We start from the raw sequence: 18,561 nt of genomic DNA on the forward strand, positions 1-18,561 counted from the left end.
TCCTGGTCTTTATTGGGGGCAAGAGGTACTTATAAATGTCTCTCATTTTTTTTTTTACTGCCATCTAGGTATTGCTGTTTAAATATTGCAACACTTTCTTGTTTCTGAAGCCAGACTCACAAAGATATTTTAAACTTTTGATTCCAGTCTACTCTCCACACAAAGGATTTCACCCAGATCAGACTGTTATTCACTACTAAAGGAAGCCAAGGGGAATCTGTTCCATTGCCCTTCTGAGTCTTCTGGAAACAAGGTAGCACCTTGTATGATCTCACAGGAGTGCTAGAGCCAAAAAGTGAGTTGATTGTCAAATTTTCAGGTGAACATTTATACTTCAGAAATCCAGAAATACTATAAATAAGGAATTCAATTATTATTTTATAGTCTAGGCTTAAAGATGAGATGATAAAAAATGGTAATAATGCAGGTTAGACTTAAAAGAATGTTGTGCCCATATTTTTTGGAGAGTTGGCTCCTACACATTTGACAATATACCTCTATCATTTGGTGAATTGAAAACGCATTCATCTTTTCTTTCCATTTTTTAAAAATTTCAGACCCTCCTAGGCCACATCTTGCAAATAATTCCAGATCAATTTTCCAAAGCATTCCCAGAATGTGCATGTGTCATTAAGTGTGTGTGTGTGTGTGTGTGTGTGTGTGTGTGTGTGTGTGTGAGTGACTAAGAGAAGAATAGGAGCAGTCCTTTCCCCCAAAGCAGGGATGTGTCTTTATTATATATGTTTTCCTAAATTTTGAAAATAATAACAAGAGGAATACCTCCAATGCATTAGGTACATCAATCTTCCATGGAAAACTTGTGAAAGATATGACAACATGTATAGGGGTTGGTATGTACATTTGTGGAGGTGGGGACAGAAATAATGCTCTCATGTAATTGAAATCCCAAGTCATTAAACATATATGGTACATATGTTTGAGGGCAGAAGGGATAGGATATCATAGATCACAACCCCTAGATCAAAAGCTCAAGAGGAACTTGAAGATCATCTAGTCTGGAGTAAAGCACAGGTAGATCCAGCAAAGTAAGTGACATGGCTAAAGTTACACAGGTAACAAATAAAAGAGGCAAAGTTCAAAGCTGGATTCTCTCATTTTAAATCGAAAACACTGTACAATTCTACAATTCTGGTGTTCATTAATCAAAGACTAAAAACATACCACTATCCACTGGAATTCTATAACATGTAAAAGAAAAAAAAGTTATATTCAGTTTTTTTCTTCTGATATTTGAACATTTATTTTAAAAGCTTCTTTAGAAATTTTTTTCAATGAACTAATTTCCCTTCAGGGGTGTCTCATAGAGAAGATTCAATGTAATCTGTTTAATAATATTGTCTCTATTTCTTCTTTGTTTTGTTTAGCTGGGTGACTGAGTAGGAGAAAGCTGGAACAATAAAGGTCTCACTTCAGCATTTATCCAGGTCTCTGGGATAAAAGGGGAGTTGGGGGTGGAACACATTCACGATTAATCACAGTGGATGATGTCTTTATTGGCCACTGACCTTGCAATGAGTAGCATGAGTTATAAGAAGGGTCTGTGTTACCCCAATCCCTATGTTCTTGAAGTAGGGTATAAATCATTTGGACCTCATGAATTTCTCATATTTACAAAGCTACACTTCCAAATTTTCCACAGGAGATGCAGTATAACCACTTATTTTTCCAATTTAAAAAAAAATAATTTTTCAGCTTGTTCAGATGTCACATAAGGAGCCAGATGATTGAGATGATCTGGCTCAGAGTGACCTGAGGATCCAAGGTGGATGTCAGCAAGGAGCCAAGAATGAAACTGATACTTTCCATCATCCTCCATTTTTAAGTTGTTTGCATTACTTCTTCTCTAACCTTATGCTCGAAGCAACAATCATGGTAGATTGCCTTATTCTGTTCCATTAAGAACTGAAGCATGTAATAAATCAAATTCCTTAGTGACATATCTTGCTTCAGTGGCATGATAAGTTGTTTCTTAGCTGAAATTCAGATGAAGAATATCTGGATTTTGTAAGTATACTTCTCTCTCTATTCCTTTGAAAGCCAAGCTTAAATTTAAAGAACATGTGGAGCCTAGTGAAGAGAAAGAGAAATGATTTCAATAGACATGTACAGTAGTGTCTATTAAAAATAGTGTGTTCTTAGATAGGTGTTTATGTCTAACTGCCAAGTGAAGAGAGAATAATAGAGTTATAGTCTGACCTGGTCTTAAAATTATTGATAGATAATTAAATAAATAACATGAATGCAAAAATGCCAGACCACTATGTGATGGAACAGAGATTAAAACTCTATTATAAACATAAATGGAACTTTTCAAAATCATTAGCTTTTTTAAAAAATACAAGCTATCTAACACAGGTCCTTAATAAATGCTTTTTGATTGGAGGGATGTGTGTTATGATCCTCTTGTCAAGTAGCCTACCATTAGGAGGCCTGAAACATGAGCATATATGATTATAATGCAGCTACATTACTAACTACATGCTATATTCATAATATAAACAAAGTACTCTAGATAATCAGAGGAAGAAATGATCACTTTCTGCTGCTTCAAATGTTCTATAGAAGAGCTAGCTATCATTTAACATGTTTTTTTAAAGGATGGGTAGATATATGGGTTCATAAGAAAATTGTAAAATATGTTTGAAACCTTAGGTAGATCTCCAATACCAGATTGAAAAAATAGGAAATTATTTGTAAAGCAACAGGGAAACATGGAAGTATTTTGAACAGAATAATGACCAGTTCAATGGAATGTTCTAAAACATTCAAATTAACCGGGTGTGAGACTAAGGAAAGTAAGATTGTGTCTGCAACTAAGGAAAATATATAGAAAGCTACTTCATTCATTTGGGCATTAGATGACAATAGAGCAAAAAATTTAGGAGAATTATGAAGAAAGAATTAACAGGGGCTTATTAATGCTATGTATTACAGTACCAGTTTTCCTTTTTTATTTCCAAAAAGAAAATATCCTCTTTTATTCCTCCATGATGTGATGAATAATAAATCATCTATAATTATATATCTACTTAGATTTTGCAATCAGTTGATGTTTCTGTAGTTGCAGTCATGAATTAATACCAATTAATTTTATATGTTAAAGAAAGGATAATATTGCATTCAGTGATAATAGTGTCTGAGAAGGATTATGGCATCAGGGGCATTTGGTACAAATATCTAATTTTAAAAAAAAGAGGTAATTGAGACTCAAAAGTTAAGGGACTTGCCCATCACACAGTTAGTTTCATAGGTAGAATTTGCATCTCTTGTTTCCTCTCTCTAAGAGGACATACCACCTATACTAAGGAGCTGCTGCATCTGCAGCGAATTTAATGATATGAATATAAGAAATTGTATAATAAATTTTAATATTTAATATAAAACAACAAACACTCAAAGTTAACATGATATTTTGGAATGCTCTTAACTTTTTTCATTTTTCTAAGGGTAATTAGTTGGTTTGGGGGTACTCAAGGAGTATTGAATATTAATTACAGTAATTAAAAAATTATTTGCAAACTCTGGACTGAGCTTTGGAAGACTGTCTCTTTAAAATTTCAAATTCACAAAAATATTTTTTGTATAATTCTCCCATTTTGAGAATTTCCATTTAAATTATATATAAAGTTATGTGCGTATTTGTATATATATATATATATGTAGTTATATGTTATCCCTGTATTCATATATAAATATATATATATACATATACATATACATGTACATATGTAAATACTTTTAGGACAGCAGACTTTTGAGAATGAAGTTCACTATTTTGGGGTGCCATCTGTGCTATTACCAAAGTACAGCTTGCATAAGATCACAATGATGCAAAAGAAAACCATAAAATTTAATCCCAATGGTCATAGAATGAAACTGTCACATTTTATACTGAGATCCAATACTAGTACAGTGAAAATGTATTTGAGGGCTTTCCTGGAATTTCTCACCTCATTAGGTGTGAAAAACATTGTAAACTGAAGATCAATTGATAAAAGCTTATTCCAGAATTAGAAGAATTAGGAAAACTAAAAGATATTCACAACTCCTAACTATAACAATTGAAAAGTTGAGTATGCTAACTTGGGAATTTCAACAGAGAAAAGAGTCTAGACACTTATTCAGTGTGATGGTAGTAGTACTGTTTTTATTGTACATAACTTTTCCAATACAATTATAGAAATTTTTCAATCATTCATTTCTATTACTATTCTTTTAAGAATGTGAAATTATCCCTGTTTTATAAATGGGGAAATAGATTATGGTGAGAGTGGGCAACAAGTAATTTGTTTGAAACTGCAGAGAAGTGAGAAATATGTTTTAAAATCCAAGATTTCTGTCTGACACTACTAGACCCTCCTTTCTTAAATAGTCTTATCTTCAAATTTCAAGTATACGTGACTATAAGCTAGACATCTAGGTAGGATTTAGTTCTGCATGTATATTAATACATTCAATTTATAAAGGTTGAAAACTCTGACTCATTTCCTATCAATTTAAAGCACAGATTCAAGATTTTTAAGTACTTAATCTTCACCATGTAATGAGATCTTGAATGTAAGTGGAAAATAGAAGCCTTGTTAAGGCACTGTCCAAAGTTAGACCATCTCTCATAAATATGAATATTTGCTTCAAAATCCATTTCTTGATATTCCTCATAATTCTTTTAGTGTTTCTAGTAACAGAATCCCTTTTAATTAATATCCTATTACAATCAATTCTCAATGGAGAGAATCAGAACTGGTTGAATAGCTGGACTCAGAGAATAGTTATTAATGATTCAATGACAGGAGAGTGAAAAGTCTCCAGTGGAGTACCCCAGGAATCTCTGCTTGATCTTTGTAACATTTTTGTCAACAATCTGGATAAAAATATATAAGACAGTTGATGACAGAGTAATGATCCAGTATGATCCTGGCAGGCTAGAATCTTGTATTGAATCAAATAAAAGTAAAATTTAATAGGAATCAATTTAAAGCCATATACTTAGATGTAAAAATGACTACTTTTTGGGTAAAAACAATTTACCTAGCATATGGATTGAAAAGGATCTGAGAGTTTAAGTTCACTGCAAGCTCAATAAGAGTTAGTGTAAATAGCAAACAAAAACAAAAAAAAAATAATGTGAACTTGCTTGAAATTAGGGGAATACTCAAGTTACATAAGTAAGGGCTGAAACCTACAATATTATGCCTTTGGTTAAACAGCAAAAGAAGTTTGAGGAGCCACATTTTAGGAAGTATTTGATAAAATGGGTGCTTCAAGAGGAAAGTAACCAGAATTGTGAAGGAACTTGTCTGTTTAAAGAAACTGAAAATCTTTGATCAACAGCAGTCAGGGCTGGGGAGCAGCTATAGAGCAGCAAGTGGTAGATGTATATTAGGAGAGAGAGGAAAAAATTTAGTCTTTTTTGGCCTTAGAAGAACCAAGCAACAATGGTTAGAAATTTCAAAGTGAAATATCGGGCATAACGTCAGGAAAATCTTCCTTGCAATTAAAGCTGCCACAGGAAATAGTGGCCTTAAGCAGACGACAAGTGACTGCTTGTTAGATATTCTGTAGTGGGGATTCTTCTATGTGTGTGTGTTGACCTAGTTGCTACTGAGGTTGTTTCCAGCGCTAAGATTTTATGAAGTCATTGTAAACCATCTTCTAAAAATTGGTCAAGTTTTGCTAGAGTATTGGAGGGATTTTTATAAATTTTCCTATGGGATATTCAAAATTCCAATATTTTCCCCTATTCATAAACATGAAGAAGGCCACTAAATTTATGCCTATATTTGATTCATCTGACCAACATATATCTCCATGGAAACTTTCTTTGTTTACCTAAAAAATCTTTAATACAGAAATCAGTTATATAAAGGTCATGCCTTCTTTCAATACACAAAATATTTTTACACTGAAACTCCCACATACTGCCACTTTCTCAGAAAGCAAAGTGTTTGAAAATTGAAATAAAAGGTTAATTACAATAGCTTCATTTATACATATCCATATGTGCATGTGTATATATGTATGTATATAATACATGCATACACATATATATATATATATATATATATATATATATATTATATGATTCATGTGTGAAGACCTAGAATTTCACTGATCCAAGAATCTTCAAACAATGCAAATCAGCAGTGCTTTGAAGGCAAGTAGGTAGCAAAATGAATAGGCTGCCCTCCTTGAGTCAGGAAGATGTGTTCAAGTCTTGTTATGGGACCCTGAGTAAATAATTTAATTTCTCTGCTCTTAGTGGACATGGGAAATGGAAAGCCTGGACTTATTGGCCTCTAATGTCCCTTCCAGCTATAAATTTATGATCCTATCATTACAGTCTTAGTTGTTTATGGATACTGAAAAATTAATTGATTTGCTGTGAATCATTAGGCAAATATATATCAGAGAGATGAATTCATAGAAGGTCTTTCTGACTGAGAGACTAAGTCTCTAACCACTGCGCAACACTTCTTCACATATTATAATTAAATCTAAAAAAGATGCCCAAAATCTTAATATTCATTATATTAAAGGGATAAATTAGAATCAGTGTAATCATACTTCTCTCCACATAGCAGAAAGGAAAATTCTATTTAAAATATGACTTCTAAACCATCTTCTATGAAGAGTGTTATCAAGAAGAAAGTATTTCAGGAGTGAAGTCTACATGAAGAGATGGCAAACTTCAGCTAGACAGGTTAATGTTGGTTTATAATTTTCTATGGACATTTCAAAAGATACCTTATTGATCCATCTTCTGCTTACTTAACTAAAAGATAATAGTTTGGCTTCAGCAGGAAGATAAAATGCTATATGAAATTTTCTCTAAGTAATAACTACTTACATTTATCCACCACAGAACATTAAGAAGGAAAAGGAAGGTAAAATTTAGTGTCACCCTACCAGCAAGCACTGAGTACCACTATATCTTGAGCAGATTTGTGCATTCTCTTCTAAAAAAAGTGCCATTCCAAATTTTATCTCTGTCAATGACACTATCACTCTTCTGGTAACCTAGACTCAGAAGCTCAAAATCATCTTTATTTCATTGATAGTCATTGAGTTTTGACAGTTTAATTGTTGTTTACAAAATTACTCACTGGCTGGTCTTCCTAACCAAGTTTCCAATGGAGTATTCCAGAGCACTGGTTTCAGTCCTACAACTTAGCTGTTAAAAAAAAGATCGAATATTTGAATTAATAACTTGGTCAAAAATTTAGATGGCATACTTATCAAATTTGTACATGAAAGTTATATCAGATACCTAAAATACTGCTTGGCCAAGTCAGGATGCAAAGAGATCTTGATGAGTTAGAATATTGATTCAGATTGAATGAAATCAAATTTAATTAATATTTATAGAAAGTTAAAAACATCAACTTCACAGATATAACATGTATCTAAATAATAATTCATGTTATGAGAATCTAGATTTTTATTAAACCAGAGGTTCAATATTCATGATATGGCAACCAATCACACTAATGAAATATTAGGTTATATCAAAACAAGAGAACCATCCAGAACAGGATGATAATTTTGTTTCATTCAGTACCAATTATATAACATTCAGAAGACTGTCCTCTGTTTTAGATGCAATATGTTAGAAAAAGATATTAATAAGCTGAAGGATATCCAGGTGAGGATAATCTTATGCCACGTAAGGACCAGCTGAAGAACTTGAGATGCTTATCTTGATGAAGAAATGCCTGGAGCAGGAGAGAAAGGGCATATTTGAAGGGTTGTCATGCTCTACTTGGTTCTTGAAAGCAGAACCAGGAATACTGGATAGAAACTGTCAACTGTAAACCATAAGTTTCATGAAATTAGAAACTTTATAACAATTCTAGTTACTCAAAAGTGAGAGAGATTGGCTCTGGAAATGGAAGGTCCTCAAATCCCTCATCTCCTCTGATATCTTTAAGTAAGAGTTGGATTAATATTTGTTGTTTGTGTTTGAGAATAATATTCTTTAAATATGGGTTAGCCTAACTTGACTTTGAGGACCCTTCCACTTATGAATTTCTATGATTCATTCTTATCATTGATTGTAGGAGGGCCATCACTTTTGAACAATTAACACTTTAGTACTAAGGTCCTAAATAAGAAAGTAGCAATGTCAATAAGGGAATTCATTTGAGAATAGCTGATCGTGATAAAGTTCACATGAAAGAAATTTGTGCTGTAATTTACACAATTTTGAAATATAACTATAACTATAATTCTTATAAAGTTTCTCAGAGATCACTTTTCAACATATTTCAAAGTGGGGGAATAGAGGAAAAGACTGAGAGAAATAGGGCATTATTATTATCCAAAAAAAGATTGCAAAAATAATCAACTCTTAAACGATGTATCTAATTTCCTGTCTCTATAAAATTGTGAGAATGGTCTATACACTCATCCCATCAAGACTATCAAAGCCAATGACTCCTGCAGACACTTTAGAGAGGAGCATTAACCTTTCTCCAACAAAACCCTGCATTGCTCAGCTCTCACTAGGCTGCAGACACTCACTTTGACTTAACTGAATGTCATTACTTATATGATATTACATTATTTTCCAATGTCTTTAGGGCCTTTCCATCCTTTCTCTGCCATTCCCTCCCCCCCACCCCCTTATATGTTGGTTCTCCTAATTAGAATTTGAGCACCATGAAAGCAGGCATGATCTCCTTTTTTTGGTATATGTATCTCAGCATTTGCAACATTCTAAGAGCTTAATATAAGTATTTCCATCTATCACATTCTATGTGATCCTTAATGAAAATATGGAAAAGGAATAAGCTAGGATGTGTAGATAATTATTATAGGAGACATGTTTTTCCCACTCTACTGTCTAAAAGGTTTAAAGAATAAAATATCTCATTTAATTTTATCTAGTGAAGACAAAACAATACTTGATATAGTAGAGCAAAATGAAAGCTTAAAGGCTTTCCTTAAATGTAATATCTCTTCAATATATCTTAATATCACTCTAACTTTCCTCAATAATATCCTAAATATTAATATGTGAAGCATAAAAATAGAGAGATACTTTCATGGAAAGTGCCCATCAGTTGCACTGAAGAAGTCCTTCACTGGGTCACATAAAGATAGATTCTCTATAGAGAATGAAGTCTTCCAGCTACACTAGTAAAGAAGAATGGAAATGAGATTGCCAAGGTTTATTCTTCAGGAATAAATAATTTTGACTTCTCTTCCTCACCTCACTTTTTCCCCCAACTTTTTAAGTTCCTTTTTTTTCCTCACCACAGTCTTCTCTAAGTTCTATGAAACCCAAATCTTACTATGTTCTAGAATTTTGAAAATCTGAAGTTTTTCTTATTTCCTTATTTACCCTTTTGAAAATTTAGGACTTCGGACTAACTTCAGAATTTGGGGATGTTCGCTTTCTCCCTGATTTCTCAAACATTGTTGACAATGCCTATGCAAAGAAACCTTTAAGCACTTGGAGTACTCTGTGATGTAAAGCATCTGGGTCTGGAGAATTGAACTCATTTAAATTAGCTGGGCTCTCTCTTACTCTCTCCAACACCTATCTTAGGCTTTCAACGTTTGTTTTATCCTTTCCAGGATAAATAAAAGACAAGAGAGCCAAAATAGGATTTGGGGTATTTTTTTATTCCTTCTTTCATCTGCTAATATTATGTCTTCTACAACCAGGGAAAGGGATCTCCTTGTTCTTTTTGCTCCAAACATAAAGTAACTTGAAGTAGATTGAGACTTCTAGTAGAGCATTGAACACATAATTAGCACTTAAGGACATTTAAACAGTAATCATTGGGTGAAATTGTATTTAGCATTTTGTGTAAGCCTTTCTGCATTTAGAACTTCACCTTTCTACACAATTCTTAAGAGTTTGTGACAGTCATTAATATGCATCCTTGGGAATGTGCCCCTCCTTATCTTTTAAAATCTGATAACATGAGAGATCTCCCTAATTCCATCAATTTCTCTTTTAGATTATTCATTATATATAGTCAGAATTTCATTTTTAATAATCTCCTATATTTCCTGGGACATGTTTCTTTTTAGAGCCTTTACCCATAAGATGACACTCATTTTTTCACTATTTTTTTTAAAAAGTATGATTCTTTACAGTTCAGAGAATATCTTTTCTGAGTTTTCTTAGCCCTAAGAACTTGTACCTGAAATTTTAGCACAACCTGCATGGTTTCCCTTGTTAATTGTTTTCCAACCAGCTTGTAAATTCTTTAAGGGCAGAAATAATTTTATTTATCAGATCTTGTTAGTCTATTGAGCTTTGATGAACACATAATAGGTATGCAGTAAATATTTCCTACTTGTTTGATCAGTTTTCTAGTAAATCCTCCTTGGAGCTTAAGGTAAAACTGTGATATTAATTCATGTTTCTGCTATATTTTGAAGTTTATAAAATATTTCCCTCATAATGGTCTTGTAATGGTGACAAAGAAAATTTTATTATGCTAACTTTAAAGACAAGAAAACTGAGGCTTAAAGAAATTGTCCAGTTAGTATATGGTACATCTGGGATTTGAATTCAGGTCTGTTGAGTACTATAACAATGTTCTTTCTATTGTACAATAATAAATACAGAGAGTAACTGAGGCAAGCAACATATATCTCCATTGCTATTTCTAAAGTACCTGATAGATTATGGGTCTGTGGGCCAGACGTGTCTCTAGGAAGTAACCCAGATTGTAACCCTTTTAGAAATGTAGTTTTTTAGGTCTTGATGGAATGATTGCAGAGAGTGAGGTGGATTATGAGAGGAGGTCGTATTATTCAACTAAAAATTAACCACAAGGAGGAAGTAGAGAAATCAAAATCTTTGTGCCCTTGGCTCCTTTCTCTCACAACAATCCTTTCTAAATTTTGCTTCACCGAATTTTTCAAATCAGAAGTTTCTCATGTATTCAACATTACTATTTTAGAAACTCAGGACATGACTTATTGATACCTTTCTGATATCTCTCCCAGAAGGGGAAAGTGAGGGAACTAGTTTTAATAGGTGTCCCACCAAGAGCAATGGATTCCCCAAGAAAGGAAGACAATTGAGACTGGGGGGGTGGAAAAGAGAGGAAGCAGAAGACTGCTCTTTTGAATAACTTGACAAGGAGTTAGAGCATTATTAAAAGCACACAAATTGTGGAGACTATAGTCTATCTATAACTCTCCCTTGTCTTCTTATGACTGCAGGTGATGGTACCCATTTTTGAGACTATGCCTAAGTTCTGCTTCTCATAAACATCTGTGATCAACACAGCAATGTGTATTTCTTTGTATCCCTTTGCTCACAGTCAAAATATTTGGTAGAGCAGCCTGAGAATTTTAGCTTCACAGAAGGAAAATGACTGGGAAGTTTTTCTTCATGGCTCAGGTCTGGAAATCTCAATCCCTGGTCCCTCTTTCTTCATTTGAGAACATATGTCCCAAATCATGGATTCTACCATTTTTCTAGTTATTAACTACCCAAAACAAATTTAAATGGGATTTGGGTGTCATTCACTCCCTAAGACAAATGGAGCTGACTTTCCCTATGGATCTAGTGATGAGATCCTGAGATTCCTTTGAGAAAACAAGGAAGAGGATGAAGTAATGATTTCAGTTTTATTTCCAACTATAATTCCTAAACCAAAGTTGTACATAATCCCTAGTGCTATACTTCCACTGACAATTGCTGCAATCCTTTCTGTTTTATATCAACTGCCCCTTGCCTCAGGCCGATCCACTGTGATCCATCAGTTAGACCTGCCCTTCATAGAGGTATCTCTGTCCCATTTTTTCCTATCAAAAAAATATCTATCCTAGGTTCCATTCTCTCAAAATCCTTGGTAGATACCTGAAGCTAATTTAACTAATTGATGCTACATTTTTAATACCAGATAATGGCTGTAATGTATCACCCCTCTCATATTATTGCACTTTAACAGGGGCATTCAATGCCTTAACCCAAAGAAGTAATTAATAGTAAGAATTTAAATTATGCCACATATTCATGCTATCCAACTTGAACTTGGCCCTAGCTATCCACTACTCAGCAATATTTCCATTCATCTTCTGTTAATTCTCTGGCATGCTGCCCACAGCAGTTGTTCTAGAAAACTTCCTCCTTTGGCCCCCATTTTCATCCTGCCTCCCCTTAGCATTAATCTTTTGAATTCCCTCTCTACTTCATTGAGAATATTGGGGCCATCTATTCTGAGCATTTCCCTATTACCTTCCCCCAACAAGGCATAACCCACTGACTTTATCTTTTTTCTTTGAGTCCTACTTCTTACTTTTACCATTTATATGACAAAGAACACATTATTTAACATCTGTTACCCTCTAATCTCCTCTTTTGTAGAGTAGGGACACTAATACCTTAAGGACTTAGATCATAAAGTTGTTATGAGTATGAATAAGAAAATGTATGGAAAATGCTTTGTATTTTTTATACTTTCCTCTCTAGAAAAGTTTATCTATTTTCAAAGCTTTCGATGATGCTTGGGGAACTAATTTTAGGTCAAATAATCCCCTAATCAAATATCGAGTTCTTGCTTCTCATTTGAGCTGTAATCTCTTATTTCCAATGAATTGTAGGTTTCCTCCACTTGAATGTTCCATTCCCACCTCATGTTTAGAAATGAACTTAACATTTCTTCCTATCTACCTACCTTTCCTCCTAATTTCCTTTTCTGTATCAGGCTCCCCAATATTCTATCACTCATTCAGACTCAGAATCTTGCATTCATCTTTGACTAATGTCTCCTATTCATCACTTATAACTAATCAATCATAAGGTCCTAGCAATTCTTCTTTTAAAATGACTCCTAGATTCATCTTTTCCTTTTTGTTTGAAACCAAATGTGATGTTCTAATCATCTTGTGCCTAGATTCCTAAAAGGTTTCCCTGCCTCCCAGATCTACTCCAATACAATCTATTTATTGATGACAGAATAATTTTTTTTAAAATATCACTTTCACTTTGTCATTTTTCAGTTCAAAAATCTATATTACCATCACCTATCATATTGTTGAAATCTGTGTGTGTGTGTCTCTGTCTCTCTCTTTCCATATTCCCATATTCCTTTACAATCAAGCCATTCTCTTCTTTTCATTCTATACTCAATCCCTCTTCCCATGCTTTTGCTTATGCTTTCCACCTAACAAAATCTCCTTCATCTTCATTGACTTTCTCTTGTCTAGTTAATAAAGTTCAAATTGCTTTATCTGGTATTCAAGACATTCTACAATTGGATACCACACAACTTTTCTAATCTTATCTCATCTTATTCCCTTTTACACACTCAATTATTTAATTAAATAAGACAATTTTTATGATCCATGAGCACCATCTCAATACATTTGCCTCCATATTTTTGGTCATACTATGACTAGTGATTGGCATTTCCCCCCTTTTTTCTTGTATGCTTATCCATACCTTAAATGTCTCATCCATGTAGTCTTATTGGATGCCTGACGTCATCTATTCTCAGTCAGTGAAAGTACTCCTCTTCAAGCTTTACACTCTGTTTTGGAACTCCCTAATGAACTTAATATGCTTTAGTCACTAGAGGTGAGTGTAACCCGCTGGCTTCTAACCCCATTCATGTAGCATTATTATATTTTGTTATTATTATAATCATTAGTAATATGGGTTACAAGGTAGGCATGAATAAATATTAAATTCTTCCCCTCACATGTTTTTCATGGGTGATGCAGCCCAGAAAAAGATTGGATATCTATGTTGGAGTGAAATATGATTGCCTGTATTCAGAGTGGACTCCAAGCTTCAAGAAAGAAAAGCCCATATCTTTTCTAAGCTCACTGTCTCTTTTTGCCTAGCAAGTTCTTTATATGGACAGAGACAGTCTAAAATAATAGAGAAAGTGATGGATTAAAAACAACCAGGTTTGAATCTTGCCTTTGATATTTGCTACATAACTAGGCAAATAAGCTAACCATCCTGAGTCTTAGTTTGTGAATCTCCAAACTAGAACTAGTGATTGTATGTCTTCAAGGTGTCATAGAGGGAAGCTAGTGAGGTAATTCATGTAGAACATTCTAGAATTTTATAGCACCCTGTATTTTTCTAATTCCTTGTCAAAGAACAACAACAGAAAGTAGAAGGAAGGAGGTGACTCTGGTAAGATGTCTTTGGCATGGATTTTGTCCTTGTTTTGGGCAAACAAACTTTTGTAAGCTATAATGTCTTCCCACTAGAATAGAACTGAAATATTATTTTTAAAGAATTAATTATACATGGACAGAAGCCAAATATACCAAAAGAAAAAAAAATAAAACCTCTAGCATGCTACAGTGCCAGGATAGAAATAGAATGTTGGACTAAATTCAGTTCCCAGTGGACTGGTATCCAAGAGCAAAGAAGAGCAAATGTGCTCAATTACTCGTAATCTCTCCAGAAAAGTCAAAACTCAAATATACAATAAGATTTTGTTCTTCTTTCACCTCTTTAGAAGATGTCCAAGCAGAGGTTTTTAAGTAATAATTATCTTAAATTCATTGTACTCCCTTGTTAAGAGCACTAAGTATATATTAGTCAATATAATAATAACATTCACAACTTCAACATGAGCTAAGTAAAGAGCAAAAATTACCCCCAATCTATAAATAGCCTATAAAAATCAAAATTGGGCCAAATGTTATGTTATTAGGTTATTTGACTCTAAGAAATTGGTGTTGGAACACACACACACACACACATACATACATACACACACACACACACACACACACACACACACACACACACATATATACAGAGAGAGAGAGAGAGAGAGAGAGAGAAGAAGAAGAAAATTGTTTGGAGAGGAGAAAGAAAGAAAAAAGAAGAGGGTGGGAGGGAGGAAGAAAAGAAACTTCTAAATCTTTTATTTTGTATTCCTTTACAGCAAATCAAATAATGCCTTATTTTACAAATGGACCTCATGGTGTCTAAATAGCACAGCCTTCTCTGTTCATACTATAGTCATATAATTTTGAGAAAAGATGGTAAAGATCATCTACTCTGATCTTCTAACTTGACAAAAGTGAGATTTAACTCAAGGTTCAAAAATTTAAATACCTTGACCACAGTCACATAGTCCTTTCTACAAAAGCACAACTAAAGAATCCAGTTTCTAAGAATTCCTACTATTACCTATAAACACCATGTTTACCTTAATTTTAAAATGAGCTTTAATTGATTATTTAAAATATATTGAGGTAGTCATAGTTAAGTTATAATTATAATTAATTCATAGTAAACAATTATGCTAAACATTGTCTTTGGAGATGTGAGATGCATTCATATATTTGTTGCTCCTGTCTGATTTCCTGATACCTTCCAGTGTTGTGGCTAAGGCAATTTATTAAATTAATTTCAGGGTTTTGTGCATACTGAGAAGCCATCCAAATCCTCCAAAGAAAAGAAAAAGAAAGAGGTAAAAACAACTGAACCTGAACTCTCTCTCTCTCTCTCTCTCTCTCTCTCTCTCTCTCTCTCTCTCTCTCACTCTCTCCCTCTCCCCTGAATTTCTTAAAGATTAGTCATGCAAATATGTCATATATTTGTAAACACACATGAAGTTTCTAAGAGTTTCAGTTTACATGCTCAAACACAGATCAAAAGGAAATATATGCCAAGAATAAACTCCTTATAAGTTAAATAGGATTTATCATTAAGAAAGACAGTTAAAATAGAATAGGCCTTTTCTTTTAAAAGTATAACTAAATAAACTTAATGCACAACCTATATCATTATATTTGCTGAAGGATGTTCTTCCTATTATCCCCCCCCCAAAATATTCATGCCTTCTGATCCCTTTTAACAAAGATTATTTTAAAATTTATTTTAGGTTTAAGCTTAGTGCCTTGTTTTTTTAAAAACAATATGTAACATTCAGACTCACATTTAAAAATATTAGCAATGATATTAAAAGGAAAAGGAAAACTTTAAAAAGAACAAAGAAGTAATATAACTTACACAGGAAATATAAAACACAAACCACAAAAAGGTAGGAAAACATGGATTCCCTGCTGGGGTTTTTTTTTATTTACAATGAAGAGGCATTTAAAAAAAGTAATTAAGTTGTTCAAAGGCAGTATTTACACACAGACACTGAAATGGAGGATTGAGTTAAACATCCTGCTAATTCAAACCAAAACACATATCCCCTTCCCTTTCCTTCTTTCTGCCTCACTCTCTCCCCCACACCCCATCCTTGACTCACATACAAATATATATATATATATATATATATGTATTTATATATAGATATATATATAATGTAAAACTGAGGCTATTATTTTAAAAATATATGCTGTGAATTAGCTGGATACTTGCTTCAAAACTATAATTTACATCGTGGAGTTTTTAACCAATCTCTCAATTTCCTCACAACTTTTCTTTTGGGCTATTGCCAGTTCACTGTGGATTTATAAGATTAATGGTGTCTCAACTATCCACTGAGGAGATTACCAAATTATAAAGTAATCTGACTTCCAGATGATTTCTTGTTTTAGCCACGTATTGCATTAAAACATTGTAGAATTCAGACTTTCCTAAAATACAGAGAATGGAGTCCTGGGAAGTTACCATGGCAACCTCTAGCAGTCATCTTTTTAGTGTCCCATAGCTAAAGTTTCTCAACCCTCACAAGTGTGCTAAACAAAAGTATGCCACATAGGGAAAAAAACTCTGATTCAATCTGAACCAATAGGTGCCTCAATTAACAAAATACCTAAACATTGATTACCAGGAACTCAGAGATTTTGGTCATTGGTATAGAACCAGGATTATTTGTAAGCTCCCAGAAGCATCTATGGTTATATAAAGCCATACAATTATCAGACTATTCTTTGGCAAGTCATATTTGAAGAGTAACAAAAATCATAGTTTATTCGACCTGCATATAAAACCATTCAAGTATACTACATTTATCATATTAAAAATGCATCATTAAAATTTAAAAGCAGGTACAGTTGTTCAATAAACTAATGCTATATAGTCTGAAGACTCCACTCAAGATTGTATTGTTGAATTCCCAGATGGATTAAGGAGAAAGAGAAAAACAGAGGGAGGGAATGTGTGACCTTGCACCAAGGTGCCAGGGCCCTACTATAGTGGATAACTTGTAGGCTGTGGCTGAGCTCCACTCTGAGGCTCTTCAGAGCACTGCATTTTCAGGAATGTGCCCTTCAAAGAAGAACTATGAGCTCAAAAACATTTTCCCTCAAAGGTGAAGCTCCCAGTATCCTAGCTTATATGAACTATACATGTGGTGATATGTGTTTGTACCTGAGTATTCATATATATATATATATATATATATATATATATATATATATATATATATATATATATATATATCAATGCCCTTTTTAAGTATTCGAGGGATGTTTGCCTCTGCACAGTGACAACTCCTCAAGGCTTACAGAAAGACATGTTAGAGAAAATTCAATAAAGAAATTTCAAAGAGAAAGAGAAAGAAAATCTAACCTTCAGCCAAGTCCTAATTCTATTTATAAGGAATAAAATGCTCACCTTTTCTGCTTTGTTTTGTTATCTTCATATCATCTTGTCAAACAATAGTGAGTCTGGAGATTCTATAAATTGGTTTATATAGCACATTTTTCCTTTATCATATGTTTAGTGAGTAGAATTCTGTTGGTTCATTCAATCTATGTCAGCCTCCTAAAATGATGCATATATGCTTATTATATATAGAAACATAGATATTGAAATCTATATAATGCTTTGTCTCTCTATATGAATATATAAAGAAATATAGGTATATCTTATACTCATTAGCAGTTTAGAATTCTGATATACATTTAATCATGTGTATGTATATACATATACATACATTCATGTATATACACATATACATATATTCTTTTATTATATTGAATATGACTCTAGCATCTTCCTTTTATATATATCATTGGAATGTTTAAGTTTATTTAGTAATATTTATTCAGTATTTAAATATTAATATTTAAATTATTTAATTTTTATTTAATATTTTCATGGAAAAATTACTCTGATTCATTTTCAGTAGCATTTTTGTTCAGTAGAAAAACATTTTACAAGACCAGTGCTCTAACCCCTGATCTAAGGAGCCAAGCTTAGAAAAAACATTTTAAAAAAATACATAACCTTAGAGGAAAGGGGGAGAATATCAGCACCATATTCTTATTTAAGAGCATTTTTCTTTACTTGTGACTAAAACAAAAAACTCTATGTCTTTGTGACTTTTTTCTTGAAGTTTTTTTAGCTCTTCTAATTGCCTAAAGAAAAGATATTAATGTGTCTTCAACTAATCAACTAATATCAGTTCCCAATCACTGATATCACAACTGAATTATGTAATCATCAAAAAACTATCCTATTGGTATGTTCATTATGGAATTTTGTACAACACTAGGAATGAATAGCAATAATTTTCAATGTCACAAGTTACAACAAAAATATGCATTGTATCTTGATCTACTTAACCTGTTCAAATATATTCAAGGACTCTAAGAAATTATTACTTTTAAATTGATGGGGAATGTCCAACAACT

The 18,561-nt window shown here is 33.1% G+C and overlaps 1 long non-coding RNA gene across 1 annotated transcript; it reads right to left on the bottom strand.

Moving 5' to 3' along the window:
* Window positions 1–1,250: 1,250 nt before the first annotated feature.
* LOC141491814 (uncharacterized) lies at window positions 1,251–13,957 on the bottom strand. Its single transcript, XR_012469774.1, has 3 exons — window positions 13,436–13,957; window positions 7,125–7,192; window positions 1,251–2,088 (listed from the first exon to the last, which is right to left on the bottom strand). It is a non-coding gene; the product is annotated as an uncharacterized LOC141491814 (long non-coding RNA).
* Window positions 13,958–18,561: the final 4,604 nt, after the last annotated feature.

This window comes from Macrotis lagotis, chromosome 6, assembly GCF_037893015.1.
Source record: "Macrotis lagotis isolate mMagLag1 chromosome 6, bilby.v1.9.chrom.fasta, whole genome shotgun sequence".
Lineage (NCBI taxonomy): Eukaryota > Metazoa > Chordata > Mammalia > Peramelemorphia > Peramelidae > Macrotis > Macrotis lagotis.